We start from the raw sequence: 25,114 nt of genomic DNA on the forward strand, positions 1-25,114 counted from the left end.
AGACAACCAGCTGCTGAATTCCAGGCTGGTATTCAGATTTCGTTATGTATAGTTCGTTTTCTGGCGAAGTTGTTTCCCCCCAGCCCACATCGATGATTTCGGAGGAGTAGTTCGACCATAGACGTAACTCTAAGACCAGAAGGTCCCGAAGAAACGTGCTCAACTTTTTGGCTCAGCTCTGGTACTCTCTTCGGTCCCAAGCTAATCGATGCACCCCTCGAAACATAGGAAAATCCACGAATCCCTAATTTCATCTGTCAAACTTTCATAGCGAATCAAAACAAACATAGTGTAGTACTAGCATTTCGACTAGAATGGCGTACGTTAATCGATTTGCTTGGGACCAATAGGCTAGTCATGTAGTGAGCCAATTTAAAATCATTAGTTTTCACCGGTTGGTTCGACGATCCTCAAAGCTACGACCAGGTACTCAACGGGTCGGATCGCGAACAGTGGATTGCGGCCATGCGGGAAGAGCTCGAAGCTTTGGAGGAGAACGAAACGTGGGAGCTCACCAACCTTCAAAGTGACAGGAAGGCAATTCGAAACAAGTGGGTCTTCAAGAAAAAGCGAAGGCCAACCGACGACATCGAGCGGTACAAGGCGCGCCTGGTTGTGAAGAGGTATGAAGTATATTCTCCGGTCGTACGATATTCCACAATCAGATACCTTCTGGCGCTGGCTGTGAAGCATGAACTTGATGTAGAGCAGATGGATGCGGTTACTGTGTTCCTTCAGGGCAATCTAACGGAAGCGGTCATCTACCTGGAGCTATCAAGAGGATTTGCTGGCACATCAAAACAACTATACCGTGTGCGGAATAAGCAGCTGGACAAAGCACTGACAAATTCGGGCTAGAGCAGTCAAAAGTTGATCCGTGTCTGTACTTCCGGGTCGACGGTGCGAAGATGATTTTTGTCACCATTTATGTGGATGATTTTCACCAACGATGCCAAGCTAATGCGGAAATTGCAATCATTTCTCCACAATCGCTTCAAGATGAAGGATCTTGGGGAAGTGAATTTCTGTCTGGGCCTGCGGATCACGTCGGATAGGAAGAACGAAAAGTTGTGGGTAGATCAGGAGCGTTACATCGACAGCATATTGCGACGGTTCAATCTGGCAAACTGCAATCGCCAGCGGAGGCGAGTGTCAAGCTGGACAAAACAATGTCAGCGATAACACCGGACGAAATTCGTGAGATGAAGGAGATTCCATACAGGCTGCACAGATGGAGCCTCACTCGAGTTTGAAATGAGCCGAGCGTATCATTTTTCTAAGGAGTAGAATGCCTACTGCCAAATTATTCTACTGAGCTTCAGAGCTGGTGAGGTGCTTCCATTGATGTTCATGTTTTCTATCACACGCTCTTAGGCCGACAACATAGTAGAAGCGATTCGAAGCGATTCGATTCGTTGGCAATAAGCGGAGCGCTTGCGTGAAAGCACCCTCTATGAGCGTTCTATGGGAATCGCCCAAACCAGCCATAGTGAAAGCGATGCGAAGAGGTGTAAAGCGTTCAGCAAAGCGACAGAGCTGTTCGTGTTGTGTTTTGACGCCTTCGAACGCAAGTGGACTGATTCTAGTGAGGAAAAATGGACACCGAAATCGATTCGGAAAATCTGATTGCTCTCGTTTTTACGAGAAAAGCGCTGTGGGACAAAACATTGAAACAGTACCGGAACCGGTTGATGGTCGATAAGCTTTGGCGACAAGTTTCCTGTGAGCTGGGAGGAGAGGCAACAAGTAAGTGTAAATAGTGATTTATTTCATAATTAATATAATGTTTTTATTTACTTTACAGCGGATGCAGTGAGTGAACAAATATTTTGCACTGCGCGCGCGACTGTAATGTTTTCAAAAACGCTTTCACTATGTCATAGGTTGCTTCGCTTGCCGCTGCATTTCGCTTTGCCAATTGCTATCGCATCGAATCGCTTCTACTATGTTGTCGGCTTTACTCTCACTTTGGATGAACTCTGATCTTCTTGCGTCGAACAAAAAAGTCATCCGGAGTCTCAAAAAGCGCACCTCACGTCAAATCATCCTCTCACTGAAGTTCACTCTCCCTCTCTCTCTCTTGAGGAGTTTTTGTTTACTTCTTCCATATTCCTGCCGCCACTCACTCGAGGTGAGGGCTGGCTAAACTAGCAGGACAAGAGTGTTTTAAAACCTCTAGTGAGTTTGAGGAGTTTCAGCAAGCGTGGTTCCTTATCAGGAGGCAGTAGGCTGTCTCACTGTAAATCAAGTCAGCCAATTCAACGCGAATCCTGGACGTAGTCATTGGAACGCTGTCAAACGCATCATGCGGTATTTGTAAGGCACAAGTTCAAATCGGCTAACGTATTCAAAGGAAAATTGCATGGATTTAGTTCGATACCGGAGGAGATCCGGATTCCAGGAAATCCACTACTGGATACGTTTTCACTTTCATGGGAGGAGCAGTATTGTGGAACGTCAAGCGACAGCCAACGGTTGTGTTGTCCTCGTGCGAAGCGGAATATATCGCGCTTTCCCGCACGGTCCAGGAAGCTCTTTGGTGGAACTACTTCCAGTCGCAGATTTTTGATGTGCAAAGTATCCCCATCCGGTGTGACAACCAATCAGCCATCTGTATTGCACGGAATCAAGGATACATTCCCCGAACGAAACCACACTTCATCCGAGATGTACTAGAGCAAGGAGTCGTCGAGCTGCGATATGTGAACACAAAGCAGCAGGCTGCAGATGGGCTCACAAAAGCCCTGGCAAAGCAGAAGCTAGAAGAACCAAAGAAGTTCGTTGGATTCGTTGTTTAAGGAGGAGTGCTGTTATCGAAGTAGCGCATTGTAATCAACGATAAGCAACATAGTAAACCATAGCACCACCTAGCAACGAAGTTTGTTTTATCTCATCACTCTGCAAAAAGAATCATATTTGAATAAGACGTTATCCCCTTCGGTAGCATATTAGTTAATCTAATTTATATTTAAAATTATGTAACGAAGAAGTAGAAGAAAAACTATGTTGTGTTAGTTACATATATTTAATCAGGAAGGAAGCAATTCAAAGTATGTAGTGTGAATGCCGCCCATATACAGGGTGTTCGGTTCCTTAGTGCAAATAATTTAAGGGGCGATAGAAGATCATATTTGAAGTAAAAAATTGTTCTACGCATATGATCAAATCTCAAAGATTACTGAGCTATTGAACTTTTTCTATTTTGGTCTATGCTTGCCATAAATTGGCTCTTACTCCGTCAGATCTCGTTAGTCTCACTAGAATCCAATATTCCATTATTCCAATAACTGAAGAACTCTCTTTCAAAACTGGCAACCCTGCTTTACGTGTGTATGCTGATTAAAGTAGCCAGCAGCACAAACTCCGGTCCCGATCTGGTTAGGTCGTTATACGTGCAACCACAACGTATCAGTCATTTTATGCCACTATAGCTTGTTATGTGTCGTTTGTTGATGCGCCTTAATAATTTTGTTTTGTTTTCTTCCTGTCCCCTTTTTTTGCAGACTGTTCTCTATAATACGGTGCACATCAACAAGGAAAAACATATAAACAAGGCAGCAAAAAAAAACGGTAGTGTTATTTTCGAATAAACGCTAAAGACCCACCCCACAGTGCGAGTAAGTGAGTGCAAAGCAAATTTCAGTGTGTAGAACGAACAGCGATAGACAACAACAACAACACCAACGGCAATCGAACCCATTTTAGCACTCTTCAGTGAAAAACACGCAGCACTCAGCAGTGAAAACGGAAAACACTGAAGAACACCAAGAAGTGAAGTGAATGAGTGAATTTCGTGCAAAGCGCAGTCAGCAGTGAGTGAGAGAGAAACAGCCTAACCGACGACGAAAAAAAAAAAAAACTTGCGCTCCGAAATTGGAATATCGATCTCTTTGGCCATCAGTTCCCCCATCATTCAGGAGGCAGGACCAGCGATTGTTGTGTATTGTACAGGGGAAAGAGAGCAGAACACGTCGTTCCGAAGTGCAAACGCAAAGGAAGAAAAGCTTGCCTCTCCGTTCCAGTGTGTTTGTGCGTTGTGTGCGTGTGTTTATTCCTACAAAGTGTTTATCTGGAAATTGTTGTTTTTCTGCTGCGAGCGAGGAGCTACGTTTACTGTCTTTTATTTTTTCTTGTGCCAATTCGCAATTCGGAGAGTCGCATTTTTTTCGAGTTGGAAAATCCTGAACAAACTTTGCAACGTGGAGTTCGTTACTGGTAAGTAATTTCTTATTTTGAAACCATGTTCTGTTTGTGTTAGAATGGCCATTTTCCGGTTGAACCGATGAAGAATCAATCAATCACGTGGCGTACAGACGCGCTTACAAACCACGCGCTTCGAGCGTTTTCATCGTCTCTTGTGTTGGTAATGTGAAGTTATAAGAACTGGAGAATTTATTTCATTACATGTATGCCGTTGAATGATGTTTACCAGGTAGTCACAAAATAAACAAATTAATGCTCGCGCTCACCACGGCAAACCAAATCAACCCTATTCCCATCGGAGAGCATGCTCTTGCACAGTGTAGCTCTGACTGACTAACGTGACTGGGATCCATTTTGTTCAGCGCGTATTCTGATATAAACAAATAAGACACCTACCTCCGCATTCATACGGTTCTCCGACATACACCGACCGTGCGAGATGCTCCTCTTCGCCTTTGTATGCTGCTATATGTGTACGGGTAAGCACCTTGCCGACATCATCATCTCGGACGTGAATGTTGTGTGTATGGAAGTGAAAACAAGATTACCGGGGATGGCTATTGTTGCATCAGTGTTTGCTGATTGCAGGCAATCTTGATTCCGAGCTTGCTCTGCGACTGCTGAGAAGTTGATGTTTGTTGTTTTTCGTAGGTGATGTCAAATCAGAAACGTTGCACACTAACCGGGTCCTGTGAACAAATCTCGCGTAACTTTTTTTTAAAGTTCCTAAATAATAAATGTGAGCAAATCGAATTCGCAAAAAATCGTAGCTCAACAAAATATTCAAAGCACACTTTCGAATGATAGAAAGAGTACCTGTAGAGAGAGTGACGACATCTCATCCAATTGACAGTTTGCTCGATTAGAATAACATTTTCCAAGCCGTTAACTGAATAAAATAAATAATCAATTCTTGATAGAGCTGGAATTAGGGCGTAACAGCTTTTGTAAACAATGACTTCTCTCGATGATTTCTCGAAACTCAAGGCACGCCCACACAAACCAACATAGCCAACGAGAAGGGGAAGTCTTCCCCTACCGATGGTGACGTTGATTTGAGTGGCGAGCCTTGGCTTTCTAGAAATCATCGAGAGAAGTCATTGTTTACAAAAGCTGTTCCGCCCTAATTCCAGTTCTATCTAGAATTGTTCCAATTTTGACGAGTCGTCACACTCTCTCCAGGCACTTTAGTACCCACAGAGCAATGATTGCGTATACATTCATATCAGTTCGCTACTTGGGTGACGTCCCAACTAAAAGGCAGTTGAACTTCAGTAAAGTGTGTCAAGCCAGCCTTGACAATTCATTGTTGTTTTGCATTAAATAAAACTAGAGTTTGACAGGTTCAAAACCACCCAAAATGAAAGTACCTTACTCCGAGTCGGTGGGGATAATGAAACATTGCAGTTCATTTTTTACAAAACTGCTAATTTACGACTGAACCAAATTAAGCACATTAAAAACCAACAAAATTGCTATTTGGACGTTTTATTAACGAATATTTATGAAGATATCTGTGTGGACGAATCATTCAATCCATTGTGGGAAAATGAAGCGTTTCACACAGGCAACACAACAGGCGCGGATGTCGCTAATTTCACGGATTATATTATTTTTAGTGAAACAATGTAACTTTTCTCACTGCACTAATGACGAAAGTCACTTCGACTCTCGGAATAGCTCCCATTTACTTTTTCTTTTTTTGCAAAAAATTAGATGTTGGACCTTCAAAAATTCTTAAGATTATTGAACTAGACTAGCATTTTCTGGCGTAGGATTACGTCTGTGATTTCTATATGTGGGTACACTTTGTGAAAACCGAGAATGGAACATGAGAACAAAATTATGAGAGATTTTGAACATTAATAACTCAGCTGCCCCTGGATCAATTTCAATATTTTTCAACAATAAATTATTGAAAAAGTGGTAATGGGCCTTATTACGGGTGCCTCACTACACGGTGCATACGAAGTGAAGTGATTCCCATTTGATTTGTTCGGGAATCACTTCACCGAGAATGACAACTTGTCACTTAATTTTGTATTCACCGTGAAGTGACACTCGTAATAAGGGTCAATGTCAAGCATTGTCCAATGTACAAATAAAAGGTGATAATTTGATCACTTTTTTCATTAAATAAACGTTCTTCCCAAACCCAGTCGTCATAATCGAGTACCACTTGGTTGCATATCATTCTGCTTTAACCTGAAAAGATATAAAAGAGCGCTGCTGTCTAGCCTCAACTCATTTTCGCTTCGGACGGCGTGGTGAGCAGGCAGCACAAGCAGCAATAGCAGCAGTAGGAAAGTGTAAAAAGCCTGAATTTATAAAGAGGCGACATCTTATCCATTTGACAGGTCTTCTGCTCGATTGGAATGACTTTTCCTATGACTTTGACAGATAATCGATTGTTCCAATTCTGACATATCGTCTCTTTATAAATTCAGGCTCTTTAGGAAAGTGGTGTCAGGTTAAGTAGTCCACTCTTCTACCTAACAGGCAACAATGACTGATCGTGGCAAGGGAGGAAAAGGTCTTGGTAAAGAAGGCGCCAAGCGTCATCGCAAACGTGTTAAACGCATCTCCGGTCTGATCTACGAGGTGTGCTGAAGGTGTTTGATTTGTTTTCCGTCGATCTTCCGTTCTGAGCACCAATGCTACCGACGCCAGGGAGGCAGCTCCCACACCTGAACCCTACCTATCGACCCATCAGCTCATGAACCGGGGACCAACGGCTTTACTTATCTTCCGAAGGAAGGCGTGATCAGAGATGTTATGCATCAGAACATCCCGGCGGCGCCGACTGGGATTGAACCCTTGTAACCAAACTTAGAAGCAGGGGTGCAAGTGATTTTGATCGATTCTCTTCATCAACTTTCTCTTTAAAAAAAAATACTACAAATTGAGTACGCCTACAATTCAAAAACGGAAAGAGTTAAGATAGATGATCGATCAATTAAAAGAACTAACTGATCTTCACATTTGTTCCGTCCACTATCGGTCCTACGTCAAGCCACCGTTCGTGCCCCTAGGCACAGACCCTTCAAGGAATTTCGAAGGAATTTTGAGAAGATTTTAGAATGGATAACACCAGGATTTTTTTAGAGAAAATCATAGCGAGTTTTGGAAATCACCTTTAAATCTTTGTAAACTGTAACTCCATGTCACCTGTGAGGTCAGAGTACAAATTTTAAATAGTCTGTGGATCACTTATGAAGAGGATCCCAGGATCAGTGAAAAATACCAAGTAAATCGAAATTTGAGCGTACAATTCCAAAGGAATTCTGATGATAATTTAAGGAAAATTCCGAGGATAATTCCAAGGGCATCGCGATACGAATTTCTAGAGAGTTTTAAAGAAACTTCTAAGCAAAATTGCAGAAGAATTTAAAGGATAAAGATAATTCTGCACAAAATTTTTAGACAATTCTGAAGTGAATTGTTTGGGAATTCAAAGGAGAATTAAAGTGAATTTGAATAGAATTATAGCAGGAATATTCAGCGAATTTCTAGAAAAGCTTTAAAATTAATGAAAATCTAAGGATGAATTTTAGGGTTTTTTTTTATGGATCTGCAGAGAACTTCTAGACAGTTAAAATATTATTTTTAGGGACTCTCAGATAGAATCTCAATCTTATTATAGAAGAATTTTTGAAATTAACGCCGAGAAAGGAAATGTTTCGGAATATGCTAATGAAATCCTGTAAAGATTTTTGATTAAATTTTCAGGGAAGTTAAAATATAGACCAATGTTGAAGAATTCGAACACAGGTCCGAATTAGACTCAGGAAAAATGCTGCTGTCTTAGTAATGACCCATTTAACCTAGTGATCCTTTCCGCTTTCGAGTTTATCAGGAAAAACCGGAAAATTGCTAATCCGAATTCGCTGGTCCCAGAATTAGAAGAATGAAGTCTCAGCCATTTGATTTATGTCAAGTTCACAACCTTAAATTTCAAAGTTTGGCTTTTCAAATATTGGTTTCTAGTTTTGGACCTTGAAAACTTCTCACGTTCCCTAATCTTCTCCTAAGCATGCACTTGGTATTCACCTGAAATTTCCATGGAATTACGATAGGAATTTATTTTTAGATCTGCTAAGAATTCCTATTAGCTCATTGAAATGTTCCTCATAATTTCCTTGAAAATCTCTTTTGAATTTTCTAAAAATTATCACCGGAATATCCTTGGAATACACCTAAGAATTCATTAGAAATTTTATTAGAGCTATCCTCGGAATACCGAATTTAATTTTTATGGAATGTTCGTCGGAATTACTCACTTTTTACCTGTGCACCAACTTTCAAAACCAGATTTAATGCCATATTCATACTCGAATCGGTTGAAAAATACACTTAATCTTCTAGTTTACTCGATTTCTATCCATTACAAACAATATTTTGATAGGGGAAATGGCTCTCAGATTGGGACCATTGCTAAAAATCTGCTATTTATCAATTTTATCTAGATGAACGCGTCATTGGGACGATATTAATGAATATTTTTGGTCGCTATTGCAAATTTAGTCGCTTGCTGAACTTATGTATGGGCCCAAATTAGGGGCTACATCCATTTTCCCTAATTGTTTATGTTTTGAGAGTTGGTGCACAGATAGATTGAGGTTAAAGAAACGCCACTGGTTTAGACCAATTCTTACTTTACAATATTTGGGTCTAACACCCAATTAACGTTCGATCTAATGGCCTTCAACAAACGTCATGTTCCTGCAACCCAAGCAAATTTTTAGGTTCCAAGACCTCGAATGAAAAAAAAAAATATTATGATAGGGTTTTTATCTAATTTCCGTCCTACTAAGCACAACCCGCGCTTTACCTCTCTGTTCTGAACGAGTTTAGACAAAAAATGGAATATTTCTGTCAAAGATGACTTGCAAATTTATTCACCTTTCCATACGTACCATTGGATTTGATAAAGAGTCACAAATTGTTGAGATATTGTCTAAAATCTAACACTGCTTCTTGATTCTAAATTCGTTCTACGAGTTTCAATTCCGTGCAAACGCATTGAAACGCCAATAGATTTTCTTCGTCCTACGGATAAACGTAGAAAAAGGGGATTCGCTAGGAACGCTTCTTTTGTTTTGAGAACAATGAGCGCAAATATTCATACATTGCGCTCTAACAGAATTTATGTTGTAGCTAATGAACTAACGCATCGGAACAAACCTATTATTGATTTGTGCACGGTGAAATCATTGATATTATTGATCTTTTCTGATCGATAGAACGGAAATGGGCGATTACGACGAAGTAGCGCTCTACCCTACTTTGAGAATTTAGAGATTAAGCTTGACCGTTTTTCAGCAATGTTGAACTCGCCCCTTATGCCTTAGCAGTTCCAGGCAAAATAGCAAAAAAAAAAAAGAATTTATAATTCGGCCTTCTCCGATTTGTATGAAACTTTGCACAATTGTTTGTTATGAGCAAGGGGCATTTTGAATGTCGTAAAATTTGTTGTAATTGTTTGTCTAAAAAAATAATATATTTTTTAAGTAAAAATTCAACAAAAATAAAATTTGAAAATCCCAAATATCTCAATGTTCTTGCGTGATTTTTGAAATTTTGTTCAAACATTTGACCTAGAGTACTTATTTTACGATTTTAGTCCATTTTTAAGTGTCCATAATTTTAAACGCTCCAAAAGTTTTCATTTCTTATGAGATTTTTTGAAAAAAAAAACGTAGACAAATCGGACAAGGCATTTTAAGATACTTGAGTTTCTATTTTTTTTAGAATTTATACTTGAAGTTATTAGTAACATTTATTTCAACATTATTCTTCTCTTCAAATTTGTCTCAGCCTGCGTTTTGATAAGAAGTGCCGTTTCCTTTCTACAATTTTTTGAAAAAAAATTGAGGGCGCCAATTTGAAAATTTTACAAGATCCAAAATGGCAGAATTTAAGCAAAATGGAAATCTTTGCCCATAACAAGCAATTATGCAAATTTTCATGCAAATCGGAGAAGGTCGAGTTATTCCGATTCGTCATTTGGCGTGGAACTGCTCCTGTGAATCCACCCCTCTTGGTTGAATGGAAATTCAAGTCTAGTGATCTACACTTTAATGAGAACAAATTTAACCCATGTCGGGGGAAAACTAGGTATACCCTTTAAATGGGTAAATTTTTACCCACTAATTAGTAAAAAAATTACCCATTAACAGGGCTGGTAGCAGGTCACTTTTTAGTGACTTGGTCACTATTTTGAAATCAGTCACTAAAGTCACTTTTTCACAACCAAAATAGAGTGAAATTTAAAAATATCACCAAAATGTTTAAATTGAGTACTTGGCACTAAGAGCAGTTGTGACAAAATATACACATCTGTTTAAAAAAATTAACAATTTTAACCAGGGTGACCAGTGAACCGCAAAAAATCAAGGAACTTTAAAACACCACGAAACATACTGGGAAATGCCTTCAATTTCGATTACAAATCGGTCAGCGCGGTCCAATCGAACCACTTCTTTGCCAATTTGTCGTCGATAGTCTCGTCCCACTGACATCCGCTCCGCCAGAGATCTTGGATGACCATTGTATCGAAAACAGTATACAGGGGCCTCAAGCCAAGCTCATGACGATGCTCAACAGTCCAAGTAACAATTTTATCATAGTCTTGTACTGCCGCTCTTCGCATGTCGGTCCCATGGCAAAAATCAGCAAGCCGAGAAAATCGCATTTTTAGCTTGATTCGTACCATTGCTTCTTATGTGATGAGACAACCAATTTGGCTGTCTTTCCAAACTTTTTCAGAACCAAGTTATTGAGTTCATCCAGTATTAAGAAAATATGAGTGATCAGCTTCCATTTGCATTGTAAAACTCAGTTTTGACAAAAACTGCTATGGGACCGACATGCGAAGAGCGGCAGTGTAGACCATGATTTGATCTTGAAGAACGCTTTAAAACCTTGATAAAACTTTCAATGTTACTGGAGAGGGTACGTTTAGATGGCAGCTTTTGATCCGTCAGAAACGTTTCCAAGTCGTCACGCAAAACGGTTGCGAACACGAAAACATCTTTTTCCGTATTCCACGACATCCCCAGAACTATTTCCATGTCATTGGTCTTGCTGCACAGAATGTGGATCATTTGGTCATCCACTTACTCACCAAAGTGCTGTAGGAACTCTGGGCTGTTCGAAACCCATTTTCGAAGCGTGAATCTCGCCTTGGAGTGGATGAATGCGACCTCGATTGCCCACTTGATGGCCTCACCTACCGTGAATGTTGAATCCAGGTAGTCGTCGACATAGTGCTTTTCGACTATTGCCTTAAGGAAACTGATCGGCAAACTCCATCGCGTTTCGGTTTCTTGTGTACTGAGCAGAGCACGGCGAACAGGTTGAGCCGAAAGTGGCAACATCCATCATGTTAATCACTGGACGGCCGATACAGACGGCCCTTGAACAGATGCCGCTGCGTCCCAGACCAACCGGACTTTTTCTGGCTTTTTGGGGTTCAGTACAACATTTAAAGGGAGATCCCAGACCTTACCTGGTTCGGCTGCCATTAGTTCCTGTGACGTAGCAACGTGGGCGTATCCTTTACGTTGGTAGCCAACAATCTGCTTTTCTACATTCTGCTGCAGCTCAGGATTCCTTGACAACTTTCACTCCAGAGTTTTCATGCGTTTTAGCGCCATCGAGAAGTTGGAAGTTGTGGATTTTCGTTCTTCCACAAAAGATCCGTCTCGAAGCGCTCGCCGACACGGATGGTAGTTTTCTCCAGCAGTGTTCTCTGGCCCTACGATCTTCAGCAGATTCTGGAAGCACCGTTACAGACATACCGGACTCCTTCAAAGTGAAATGCGTTCGAAGAAGTTCTTGCAGGTTCTGGTCTGCTAGTACACCGGATACGTGATGACCAGCAAAACCCACTGATGTGATACGTCGTTACCCTGAGGGCCGTATATAGTCCAGCCAAGTTTCGTCCGAACTCCAATAGGTTCACCAGGGTTGCCGATACGGGACTCAAGTGGTGCGTACACATGCAGATGTTTGAGGGGGGCCGTTCAGACAATCGGCCACGGGTAAGTCGCAAAGATGCTTGAATCGATCCGCTACTTCTGCGAATCGTATCTTCTGCTCCGCCAGTTGCAGCTGTTGAACTGTATGAACGTTGCGTAGCAGGAACTTCTCCTTGGACCCTTGGGCGGATATCGACACATCGATCGACCTTCAATTTCGTTCTAGCCGACTCATACCCGTCGTCCACTTGACGAGTATTGGCTTTCAGGCACCGCTCAGCTTCATGTGATCCGCTACGCTGTTCTCCATCAGGGAATACGAAGAGCCCTCGTTCAAGAAGGCAATAACATCCATGGTACGCTTTCCGTTGTTAACCACTCGTTAACCATTAACCACTACGCTTAATCGGAACCACTCGGAAAAAAAAGGTTGCTGATACGAGTTGTGTACGTGTCAATTCGTGATGGAGGAGGCATGGTTTCCGGTTTTCGATTTGACCTTCACCTTTATGTTTTACTGCTGGCTGTTCCGACGACTGCTCGATGCTCATGTTTGTGTTCAAGAAACCACCGTGCACTCTAGCTTTCGGCTTCTTTTCCTTACGATCCCGGTTGGGTCGACTTTCCAATTGCGGCTCAACATAGAGTGTGGCCTCAGTTGCTTCCGAAACTATTCCGGAACGAAAACGTGCTCAAGTTCACTGCAGCTTGCTGGCTCTTGTATCTCACCCATTCCATTTTTGTGCTGGGTGGCAGTTACTCCCAAGGTTGCAAATACTCATTTCAGCTAAAAATATGTTTTTCGGAATAATAAAACCAAAAGATGGTATGATGACATGTTTTACTTGTAACTTACAAGAGGAGGTTGCGTTTGAAACATAAAACTTGTAAATTTTGCTTTCTATGAGTCACAATCAGCGATTTGCTGATCGCTGAGTGAGTGAGTGAGTGTGTGAAAAATCGCTGATTGTGACTCTCATGAAGTGAAATAAACAGGTTGAATATGTCAAACACATTCTTTGCAACCTCTTCTTGTATCCTACCGATTCAAAATATGATCATGGCATCTAATTATTTCATAATTAAAAAAAAAACATTGTTTTAGCTGAAATGAGTATTTGCAACCTTGCTTGTAAGTTACAAGTAAAACATTCCATCATACCATCTTTTGGTTCTATTATTCCCAAAAAAACATTATTTTAGTTGAAATGAATATTTGCAAAGAGCATGGAAATCGGAAGTGGTTATCACAATATGGGGAATCTTTTCCTTCTTGGCATTAAGCCGGGAAAGTTTACTAGAATTTTTCTTGGATGATGGATCATTCTCATCATCCGTGAGCAAATCAAATTGATTACTCAAATTAATTTCATCAGAAGGGGGGTCAAGAGTTTTCCCCTTTCTTTTGCGTTTAGGCGCCATGGCGGCAGTAAATTTTTTTATCCAAATCGACTTCCAAGCAGATTACTATAAGAATCTGAAGGATCGAAGAGGAATTTTCATAATTGATATCCAAGAAGGATTACCTCGGGTAGGGTCCAAACAAGGATCGAAGAGGAATAAGAGTTGAACAAGGTAGAAAAATTTTTACAGGTTGAGCACTGAAAAGTGCTGTTTAAATTTGTTGTAGCTTTAGGTAGTAGTAACACTTCCTTCAGCAAAAAGCAAATAGATCCGCACGGCAAGAGAGCACGATGCGGACTGACGGGGTAAATATTGATTTTGCCGTTATTCCTACCACGATAGCTTACAGACAGTGGCGTCGCCTTAACCTCAATCTACCTGTGCACCAACTCTCAAAACATAAACAATCCGCTTAAATCTTACGCCAGGTTTACCCATATAGTTAAACTTGGCTTAACACATACGAGCGTCACTTTTGATTATTGTTTAAATTATTAAAGACGCAAAATTCAGCTCCGAAACAATTTTGGAAATAATTCCAATATAAGAGCTCCATGTGCATTTTAACGAGAGTTCTGATATGAGTTCTATGATGATTGGATGAGGATTCTAGGTCAAATTATAATAAGAATTAGTTATGATTTTTTTTAAGAGAGCTCTGATGAAAATTCCATTGAATTCCCGTTTAACTAAAAGATATTCTCTGCGGAAAGTTCTAAAAGAATTCTGGGCTGATTTCTGGAGATACTTCCAAGAGAACTCTAAAGAGTTCGAAATAAATTCCGAGAATAATTCCAATTGAATCGAATTTTGGGAGATTAATCTCAAAGGAATCCTAAAAAGAGTTTCAAAGGTATTCTGAAATGGATTTTTGTTTTGATAATTCTGAGGAGAATAGATTTGAATTTCCCATAGAATTCGTGGGAGACATCCAAGATTATTCTGAGCAGAAATTTATGACATTTCTGAGGTTAATTTCATAACAATTGTAAGGAGAATTCAAGTAATTTTAAAACGGAATTATGGAAGGAACATTCAGGGAGTTCCTGTAAGAATCATTATAAAATCAAAAACAATCTACTTTAACTAATCATGTTTTATTACTTCAAGCGTTTGAAGTTAACGATTTACATAGTTGGAGATGCTTAACGCCAAATATTAGACTTGAAGTGAGATTAAATTATAGATTTGATAGTTCCGTTATAGTACGGCAGTGTGAAAATTGTGTAGGGTGGCCAGCGAATTGGGGAAAACAGGGAGTAACAGGAAAACCCCGGGAATTCGGTGGGAGAACCGAGAAAAATAAATTAATCATACTATAGGAACAAATTTTTACACCAGAATTTCAGAGTCTCAGAGCGTGACAATTATGACTCCAGACCCATTGGGGTGCTTAGAAAGCAGTCACGCTTACCACAACACCACCGGCGCTGGCTAAACTCCACGACTCATAAGTATGATTTTTTTCAAATCTGTGATCTTGAAAAAAATTCAAAATCTCTCATTTTTCTCCAAATCTTGCATCACGAAAATTGTTATTAATCAAAAATTTCGAAAAAAAAAGTTCTAGTTTCAGACTCTTAACAAATTTTAAAGTTCCAGAATCTTGGGAATCTTCATTCATCCTTTAAGTAAATTCATTTCAGTCTTAAAAATGCGTTCAATTTCGTTTTTTGTTGAATATAAACAATCGGGAAATTTTCTAAGATTTGAACCGGGAAAACCGGGAATTTCAAAATTAAAATTCACTGGCCACCCTGATTATGTATAGAAAGTAGAAAGCGAGCAAAGAACAATTTTGAGAAAGGTCATCATCGGGTAGAGCGTTCGGGTAGACGCTTACGTCAGATGGCGAATTGAGTGTAAAACAATCGATAGAACTGTTTCCGCACTTCGGAGGTACATGAGCAAATCGGCGATCATCCCCTTTGCCAGTGGTGGCGGGGGGAAACAGCCCTCACCATCCTATTTAACGGATGAGTTTGGTAAAGGGAATGCTCCCGATTCGTACCTTCCTCAAAATTGTCATTTGCTCGCTTTCTACTTTCTATATACAATTTTCACACTGCCGTATTATCAACTCTATACTTTCATCTCCTCATCTATCGTATAAAATGTCCACTTTCATTCTGATATTTGTCGTAAAAAAATCCATTTAATGGGTATACCCACTTTTCCTCAACTGCGTGAAATTTTACTCATTAATGGGTACTTCCAAGTTCGAATTTAAATTAAATTTATCAATCTGATGTATATCTGAAAAGTAAACAGTGTTGACAGATCTGCCGATTGAGTAATATTCGTATATGTATTTTTTTTTATGCTCAGCCTCTGCGAGTTTCTGCTGCGTTTAGATTACATTGCTTAAATAGCAATTAACTAGGGGAAATGACGGCTTCGGCATGACAGACTATTTTCGGCAACCCAAATCGAAACGCTAATTTCACTGGATTTTCTTAAGAAAACACTTCGCTGAATGCATTCAAACTATTCTTAAGGCTTTCAGCATCAATTTGATTATTTTTTACCACTGATAAAAAGCAAACCAGCAGGGTGTTCTTGAAATGAGACACTACAAAATGCTGCTGTTTTCGAGTTGCCGATGAAAGCACAGCTGTTTAACACGTAGCTCAAATAGAAAGGTTGCCGAATAAAAAGAGGTTGCCCACAATAGTCGCTCTCACTAGAGAAGAATGGAGCTTTGTAAAAGCGTTTCAAAACAGTTTTAGACAATTCTTTCGACTGAAATTGTTAGAGTAGCTAGCAGCAAAAGATTGTAAACAAACCAATACTGCATATGTGTGCGTTCCTTTGAGAAAAAGGCAATAGAAAGATGGTCGTTGCTTAGGTTGCCGAGAATACGTAAATTCCCCTACTTCGAATTGAATACATGTTTTCATATTTTTGTTAAATCAATAAAACATGCAATTCACAATTCATATTATGAGTGGAAAAAATGAGACCCAGTTAATGGGTCTGTGCATCAATAATTCAATAAATATGTTGTCATTTCCGTTCATGCGATGTAGTGACACCATACAAGTGTGTGTCACTGACAGCTCATCATAATTTGTTTGTAAACAAATGCACTCTGGATGTCTACACCCTGAATAATGTTGTCACCAAAAAGACATAATAACCGGTTACTTCACTCATTGAAGTAATCAAATTAAGTCACGATCTCCATTCTATTAAAAAAAAATCTTAGGGACTTTTCCCAAACTACGTAAAATATTGTTTTCCATGGCCTTTATAAATAATATGCAGCCAACGCATCATTTTTCGTTGTATGCCACTAATGAAAACCATTCCAGTTCATCGTTTAACTTTACGACAGGACCTTATTAACTGATTTGAATACACACTCTAAGCTGAGTTTAACGAGACTCATCGAGTAAATTTATCCAATATCCACACACATCCGGACTACGGCGACTACCACCAACACCCGGTGCCTTCACTCTGTAGAAGCACAGAGCCACCACAGTCAGCGTGGTGTATATTTTGGTACATTATTATATCGGTTGTGTTTTCTTTTACCACACGGCTCCTATGGGCCAGAACGGCGCGACGGTGGGGCAGTGCGGAGGGCGGGCGGTGTGTGCTTATAAACATGAAACCTGCTTTCGACTGTTTTCCGAGCTCACTGTTGCTAGGTGCCCTCTGCTCTGTGCTGCCTCCGCTGCTGCCCGTTTCCTTTGGCCGCCGCCTCCTGTGATCGCGCTCGCTCGAGACCGGCGGCCGTCAACAGTAAACACGACGAACTCGACGACGACGACGACCGGCTACGGTGCGCAACAGCAGTCAGCAGCAGCAGTGTGCCGATTCACAGATTCGGAGGAAAATTGCACGTATACAGCAGAGTATTTTACCGTCGATGAAAGGGAGAATAATAAGAAAAACACAACCGACAACATATATAACACGGTTTAGCGCAATGATGCCAAAACTGGGAGCGGAGCGGACCGGAGGATTCATACTGGGAAGGTTTCCACTCATGCATTGATTTCACATAAAGTTTTCAGTTTTTTCGAAGTTATTTCCAATCTGGCAACTCTGTAGAAACTAAAGATTGCGATATAATACTGGCAACACTATTCCCTTTAAAGTTTCAATTTACAATAATGAACAAGTTTAACCACCCCGTTCGTTCGCAGGACAAGAAGCTTTTCCTCATCTTTTTAAGACCCGCAAGAACTCGGGACTGTAAAGAAGAAAACAGCCGGCTCTCCGTCAGCAGGTATCGGTCTGATGGCCACACTTGGTGCGTTCGTCGGTCTATGTATACACACTTACATAATTGAGTGCGCATTTTATTCGCACGAATTTTGCCTCGCAAAGTGCGCGAAATTGGGCACCGTGCTAGAAGTACTCACTACACACTGCTGCTACCAATACTACCACCACAATTGGCCTCGTGCATACACAGTGATAATGCTCTGCTAATCAGGTCGACCGAACCCGGTCGGTATATACTCCACCAGCGCAGCACGGCACAGTAGATGATTGTAGTTGGTAGCTACGTTCTTCGGTGTCTGGCTATTTCGGTATGGATTCTGTCTTTCACTCGCCACTTCCCACGAGGCCGGCCGCACCTGTCGCGTGATGCAATCTCGAGCAGAAAACCTCCACCCGGTTTTCTTGTTTTGTTGTTGTTCTCTCGATCGAGTCTGGTTGGGGTTGTTGTTGTTGTTGTTACATCAAATGAAAATTAAGTGCGGGTGGCTTTTACAGCATTGGCTTTAGGTGGCGGGATCGATACTCGACTCCGGGCGAACATTTTATTTCAGTTGGATGTCAATGTTTCACAATGAAATGTCTGTATGTCCTGGACCTACTGATATTTCTGTCGATTGCTTTAACCTTAGATTAGCCACCTCCAATTACATTATTCGATTTCTTTTGAGCGGCTTTTGATTACATCGATCATGGAGCTCAGCATTCAAGATCCAATTGTGAGAACACCGTTCAAGAATTGTATACCGAAACATCGGTTGATGAAGACCTGTGGCTTTTGACTGCTTTGCGTTGATACGAGCCATGTGGCATATAATGGCACAGATTTTACGTTTTAAGTTCTGGAATTTTATAAGTGTTGTCCAGTTTAAAAAATCTTCAGAAACCGAGCATCTTCCTGTTTGGGGGCTTGTCTTTTTGACCAATTGGCTGATCAAGTTGCTGGAAAGAGATTATTTATTGTTCCGTAGATGCGTATAGGTGACTGCCTATCGATCTACTCAATCCGTTTTTGACCTTTCATACAGCGACATGTTGAGGACAATCAGGCTTGATCAAGACAAACAGAGAAGAGAGCCCAGTGCGGTCGGACTTAGTTCCGGATAGAAACCGATAATATAAGAGATAAAATCAGCACTTCAAATAAATTCTATATTCGTCATAAAGGTCAGGATCAACACAATTTCACCCTAGGCTGGACAAGTCTTGAGGATTTAAATGCGTCTGCTTAGATGAAATTTGTCCAAGTCTGACAAGCCCAGACCTGGAAAATCCTTAAAAATACATAGTGAGCATGGTAAATTTTACGAATTTCAGGATCATGATTTTTTTAGTTTTAAATAAACTCAGAACCCTTTTCTTACATTCAGATCAGCAATTTGGCTAAAAATATACAGGGTGTAACCGGGAAATTTAGAGAATTTGACGGGAGAACCGGGAAAAATCAATAAACCTAAACATATTTCAACAAAAATAGAAAGTTGAATAAGAGCTTGAGCTTAATCAAGCAAACATATGCGTCTCTAGCTAATATATGGCTTGTTGAAATAAAAACTACGCTCTTAATTTTTTTGAAATTCTTTTCAAAACTTGATTTGAGCTTACGCAAAACTCTCCTCAGAAATCCTTAGGAGTTCTCCTCAGAATACCGTGAAATTCTCTTCTGAATTTTCTTGAAACGTTCGTAAGAATTTCATTTAAATTCTCCAGTTTTTTGTAAATCAACCTAAGAAAACGTTTCTTTTGGAATTATTCTCAGAACTTGCTTAAAGTTCTCTTCTAAATCTCCCCCAGTATTCCTTTGAAATTATCCTAAGAAAACCCTTTAAATTATGTTTATATTTCTTTTGAAATTCTCGTCACAATACCAATCGGAGCAAATTGAGCCATCCGGTTCAAAATTTGGCGAGATCCATCATCCATTTAATAAAAATTAAATTTATTCCAGTACAATGTTCAAAAACTAAATTCGACAGGGCATCGTTTGTTGGCTGTTGCTACGGGAATTTTAGATATTCCAGGAACCCGTTCCAAGCTTCAGTCGGCTTAGTGGCTCTTCTTTTCCTTCTGCCACTGAATAGATAGTACTAATAAGGACGTCCATGTGATGTTTTGCTGTACCTGTTGTGGACATTAGTACATCCTTTTTCTTAAACTTTTTGAGGACGCCTTGTCTTGCCTCAACAGTTATCGTAAAACGGGGTGCTACGGCGACGGTTACGTTTCGGACCCTTAAAAGCAAACTCGGTTTTGCTGTTAGAGTAAGCTTTAAGCTGAAATTAGTTATATTAGATATAAATTCATGTTGCATGACGTATTTTTTAGGTTACAACTATTTCTAGTCTTTTACGTTCACTGTCCGTCTGCTTGTAACAAGTGTGTTTTTGTTTGTACAAATCGAGTCGCTGTGAACTACTTTTACAATTAGTATTCGTTTTAATTATAAGAGAAATTAGGTTTACTTACTACAAAATTAGAACTAAATTCTAGGATAATTAATGGGACAACGCGTTTGAAGAATGTGTACTTTTAAGATAATAGTAATTTTCAATACAGTATGACAGTCGAATCACGCTGACAGTATCTGGCATTTTCAATGGCACTTCGCTGGATAGCTATGCTGCACTGTTTACCGGATTGGTTGTGAGAGGGACTCGTAGATAGGTCGATTAACCTGTTCACTCCCGTTGCTCGATCGCTGACCGATTGCCGTTCGTAACATTCCCCTACCCGTATTGCTCTGAGTCCTCTCCTGCTGTACCACCAACTTCCAGAACCGCCAGCTTCGTCACCGTTCTTTTCAGCACTCCTGTAACGGTCTTTATCTCTGCGCTTCGTATTCGCCCATAACGACCCGGGAATACCCGTAGCACTTGACCCCTTAGCCATCCATTGCGTAGACAATCCTCGACCACAACTACCAGGTCACCAGGCTGGATTGGCTTGCAATCGGTAAACCACTTTGTTCGTTTCGTGATCGTTGGGAGGTATTCATGAACCCAACGACTCCAAAACTGGTCCAGCAGTTGCTGGTATATGTTCCAGTTGGTGTACGATACTACCTTTTCGTTTAGTGGCTCCCTGGTCGGTTGGTTTACCCCACTGGTGCTCAGCATCAAGAAGCAGTTCGGTGTCAATGCTTCATGAGCTTCTGAATCGATTGGTATGTACGTAAGTGGTCTTGAGTTAACCATTGACTCCGCCTCGATCAGCAGCGTACTTAGGGTTTCTTCGTTTGGCTTCCGAATGGTGGAGAGTGAAGCCAGCGCAGACTTAACGGACCGAACCATGCGTTCCCAAGACACCCCCCCATGTGTGGTGCAGATGGTGGAGCCGCTAACTTCTGATCGATTTGGCGCAGCTCTTGTTTCAGCTCACCACGATTGGCCCCCACAAAGTTTGTACCTTGATCGCTATATATTGCAGCTGGAGCACCTCTCCGTGCAATAAACCGTCGAATCGCCATCTTGCAGGATTCCGTGGACATGCTAGCCACCACTTCGAGATGCACTGCACGAATCGTCAGACAGGTGAACAGGGCCACCCAACGCTTCACCTCACTTTGTCCTTGCTTGACCAACAGAGGCCCAAAGTAGTCTATCCCAACGTAGCTGAAAGGACGGATGTGAGTAGTTGTTCTTGCTAAAGGAAGTGGAGAGCTTTTTGACCTTCTTAAACTCAACTCGCAGCTTTGACACATAGAACTTCTGCCGCATCTCATTCACGGCCGTTTCCATGTTGTAGTGCTTGTTTTGACGATGGTACCAGTTCACTAATAGTTGCGTCCCGTAGTGGTCTTTGGGAAGAATGACAGGAAACTTGAACTCGGCTGATAGCTGCTGAGCATTTGTAATACGGCTATCCATATGCAGTACACCTTGCTCATCCAACACATGGGACAGTTTGATGATTTTACTGTTTTTTCGAGTTTTAGCCTCTGGTCCAGCGGAAGATATTGGTTTCGGTTCGGTCCACCTTCCGTAGCTCTTCCCGGTTTAACCACACAGATGTTTCCGTAGACTTCCGCTGCATTTTACGGCGGCAGTTATCGATGAACCTATGTATACATACGCTACTGCACGTACCAAGCGCTCCCACTTCGAGTATCTGCCAAATTCCACTATCTGTTGCTTAACGAGATGACAATGAAGGTGTGTCACGCGAAGATCCTCTGTCACTCCATTCACACATGGGTCTTGTTGCGGCCAGGCATCCAGGTTTTGATACAGGTATGCTGGAGCTTGGAACCATCTACTGTTGCTGCTGATATTTGGGCCCTTACCCCATTTGGTAGCTTCGTCAGCCACATTCCAGCGAGAAGGGACCCAACGCCACTCGTCGATCTGCGTCAACTCGAGAATTTCCGTTACCCGAAAAGCGACGAACTGTTGCAATCTTTGATAATAGAATATAATGATTAACCCTTTGACTGTATCTTGGGGTCAATTTGATCCCAGGCCACTTTGGAAAGCTGAAACGTTTTATTTGTCGACGGATTTGACTAATTCTTTGATCTTGAATCTCCGCCGGAGCTCTGTAATATTAGATTGAATCTGCTCAAACAAACTTGAAAACATATTTATTAGAATTTTAATTGTCGTATCTTAACGAAATTTCAAATGGGTTTAAAAACAAATTTAGTAGACTTTCTGTTTTAATTATCAGACTTTTTTTTCGAGGGGTGGATCACTCGGGAGGAGGGGTCATTAGTTAGAGATGTTTATATCACGAGATCCCAGCCGTATAGGATGTTGTTTCCATCTACAAAGATATCCAAGAATGCATGGTCTTCAAAACTATGGATAGTGTATGACAGAATTTACTCATTAGATGGCGCTAAACCGAAAATGATCCAGTTGCGCCATTTCAAATACACCCTAATAAACACTATCACAGATGCTGCTCATATGGATGGTTCCTGTCTTCAGAAAAGTTGTTCAGATGGGCAAGACCTATCTTAAGGAAGAGAGTTTAGTTCAGAATTCACTCACCAGGGTGGCGCTAGTGTGCCATTCATTTTTGATTGTTTGCCCTAACTTATCATATGGAATAGATAGAAGGTTTCCGTCTTCGGCAGAGCTGTTTAGTTTAGATGGACAAGAGCATTGTTCAGAATTTTCTCACCATGCTCATATGGATGGTTCCCGTCTTCAGCAAAGTTGTTCAGATGGACAAGACCTATCTTAAGAAAGAGAGTTTAGTTCAGAAATCACTCACCAGGCGGCGCTAGTTCAGATGGGCAAGACCTATATTATGGTAAAGAGCCTTGTTCAGAATTCTCTCACCATGAAGTGATAGTGTGACATTAATTTTTCGTTGTTTGTCCTAACCAGTGTTGGCAAAATCATCAATCAAATTATATTTTTCCGCTCTCATACGTTCTCAATATCACGCGTGATATTGGAACAAAATATCATGCTTAATATTGATTTTACAAGCTCCTTAGATATTGCGAAACTATTCACAACGTGCAAAAATCAGGCTAAGAGTTGACTCGACACAAAAATGATTCCGTTGTACATCGTTTTCGTAAAAAGAGAAAGTACAGTTTGCTATCTCTTTTTACTCTTTACCGATGGCAGACACGAAGTGACTGTTGCTAGCCGTTATGGAAGTTTCGGTTGCGTTCGGGTGTAAAGTAAAAATCATTAAACTCAATCTCACCACAGTTTGTTGAGATTTGCAGCTGTTGAGTTTTGTTAGCTTGAAATTCCAAGCTCCGATATCACAGCTTACAAAATCAACCGCAGTTGTATGCTTGTTGATTTTTGTCTACGAAAATCTAGCGTGATTTTGGGCATTGGTGAGATTTGATTTTTTGATATTTTCCCAACACTGGTCCTAACTTAACATCTTGAATAAATAGAAGGTTCTTCCGTCTTCGACAAAGTTTTTCAGATGGACAGGGTCTATTTTAAGGCAAAGAGTAAAGCTCATAATCAACTCACGAGGCGGCGCTAGTGTGACATTCAAGTTTCATTGTTTGCTCTAACTTAACATAGGAATTCGATAGAAGGTTTTCGTCTCCGGTAAAGTTGTTCAGATGGACAAGAACTATCCTAAGGTACAGAGTTTAGTTCGAAATTCATTCAATCTGGGTATTTTTGAAATCGGGCTTACGTGTAAGAACCGGAAATCCATGTCTGATGCTATTTTGAAGTTGAAGATGGCGGCTTCCGGTTAGAGAAAAACTGAAAAAATTCTATCAAATACCCCACAATAGGGGTATTTTTGGAATCTGACTGACGTGTAGGAACCGGAAACCCATGTATGACGCCATTTTGAAAATCAAGATGGAGGCTTCCGGTTAGAGAAAAATTGGGAATTACTGTCAATTACCCACAATAGGGATATTTTTGGAATCTGGGTGACGCGCAGGGACCGGAAACCCATGTATGACACCATTTCGAAAATCAAGATGGAGGTTAGAGCAAATCTTGTAAATACAATCAACCCTCCACAACTCGATGTCCACTAACTCGATATCGAGTTACAGAACTTAAAGAAGTTGTTGGTTCTCAAAATGGCGTCAGACATAGAATTCATGATCCGATACGTCACCCTGATTTCAAAAATACTTTATTTCTAGACCAACAATTGAAATAGGCGGAACAACCAAACGTAAACAATGGCTTTAAACGGCAATTCATCGAGAATCACAGCACATCCAATTAATCTAACACCATCATCTTCTAGAGCAAACTTCCTTTATCGAATGGCATTGTTAGTTTGCGTGGGAGTGTTTGGATTCGCTAGAATTTTGTGTTTAAAGCCATTTTTACGTTTGGCTGTTCCGCCTATTTCAATTGTTGGTCTAGATTATTTGATAGTATTTTTCAGTTTGACTGTAACCGGAAGCCTTGAATTTCAAAATTTATTCAGACATGGGTTTCCGGTCCCTAAACTTCATCCCGATTCCAAAAATACCCATATTGTGGGTAATTTGACAGTAATTCCCAGTTTTTCTGTAACTGGAAGCCGCCATCTTGAATTTCAAAATGATGTCAGACATGGATTTCCTGTTCTTACACGTCACCCAGATTCCAAAAATATCAATATTGTGGGGTATTTCACAGTATTTTCGAGTTTTTCTCTAACCGAAACCCGCCATCTTGGATTTAAAAATGGCGTCAGACATGGGTTTCCGGTCCCTACACGTAACCCTGGTTCCAAAACTACCCATATTGTGGGTAATTAGGCAGTTTTTCTCTAACAGAAAGCGACATCTTGGATTTAAAAGTGGTGGCACCCAGATTAAAAAAATACTCATATTGAGAAATATTTGACGG

The 25,114-nt window shown here is 40.7% G+C and overlaps 1 protein-coding gene across 1 annotated transcript in view; it reads left to right on the forward strand.

Annotated features, from left to right (window-relative positions):
• The window catches only part of LOC135707478 (forkhead box protein K2-like), an 89,430-nt gene that overhangs the window by 9,194 nt on the left and 55,122 nt on the right, over positions 1-25,114 (forward strand). The window contains exon 2 of the mRNA XM_065229316.1: positions 3,504-4,215. The gene's annotated coding sequence lies outside the window, so the exon portion shown is untranslated. The remainder of the gene's footprint in view (positions 1-3,503; positions 4,216-25,114) is intronic.

Source organism: Ochlerotatus camptorhynchus, unplaced genomic scaffold (assembly GCF_037179485.1).
Source record: "Ochlerotatus camptorhynchus isolate MF236.1 unplaced genomic scaffold, CSIRO-AGI_Acam_v1.1 ptg000313l, whole genome shotgun sequence".
Classification (NCBI taxonomy): domain Eukaryota; kingdom Metazoa; phylum Arthropoda; class Insecta; order Diptera; family Culicidae; genus Ochlerotatus; species Ochlerotatus camptorhynchus.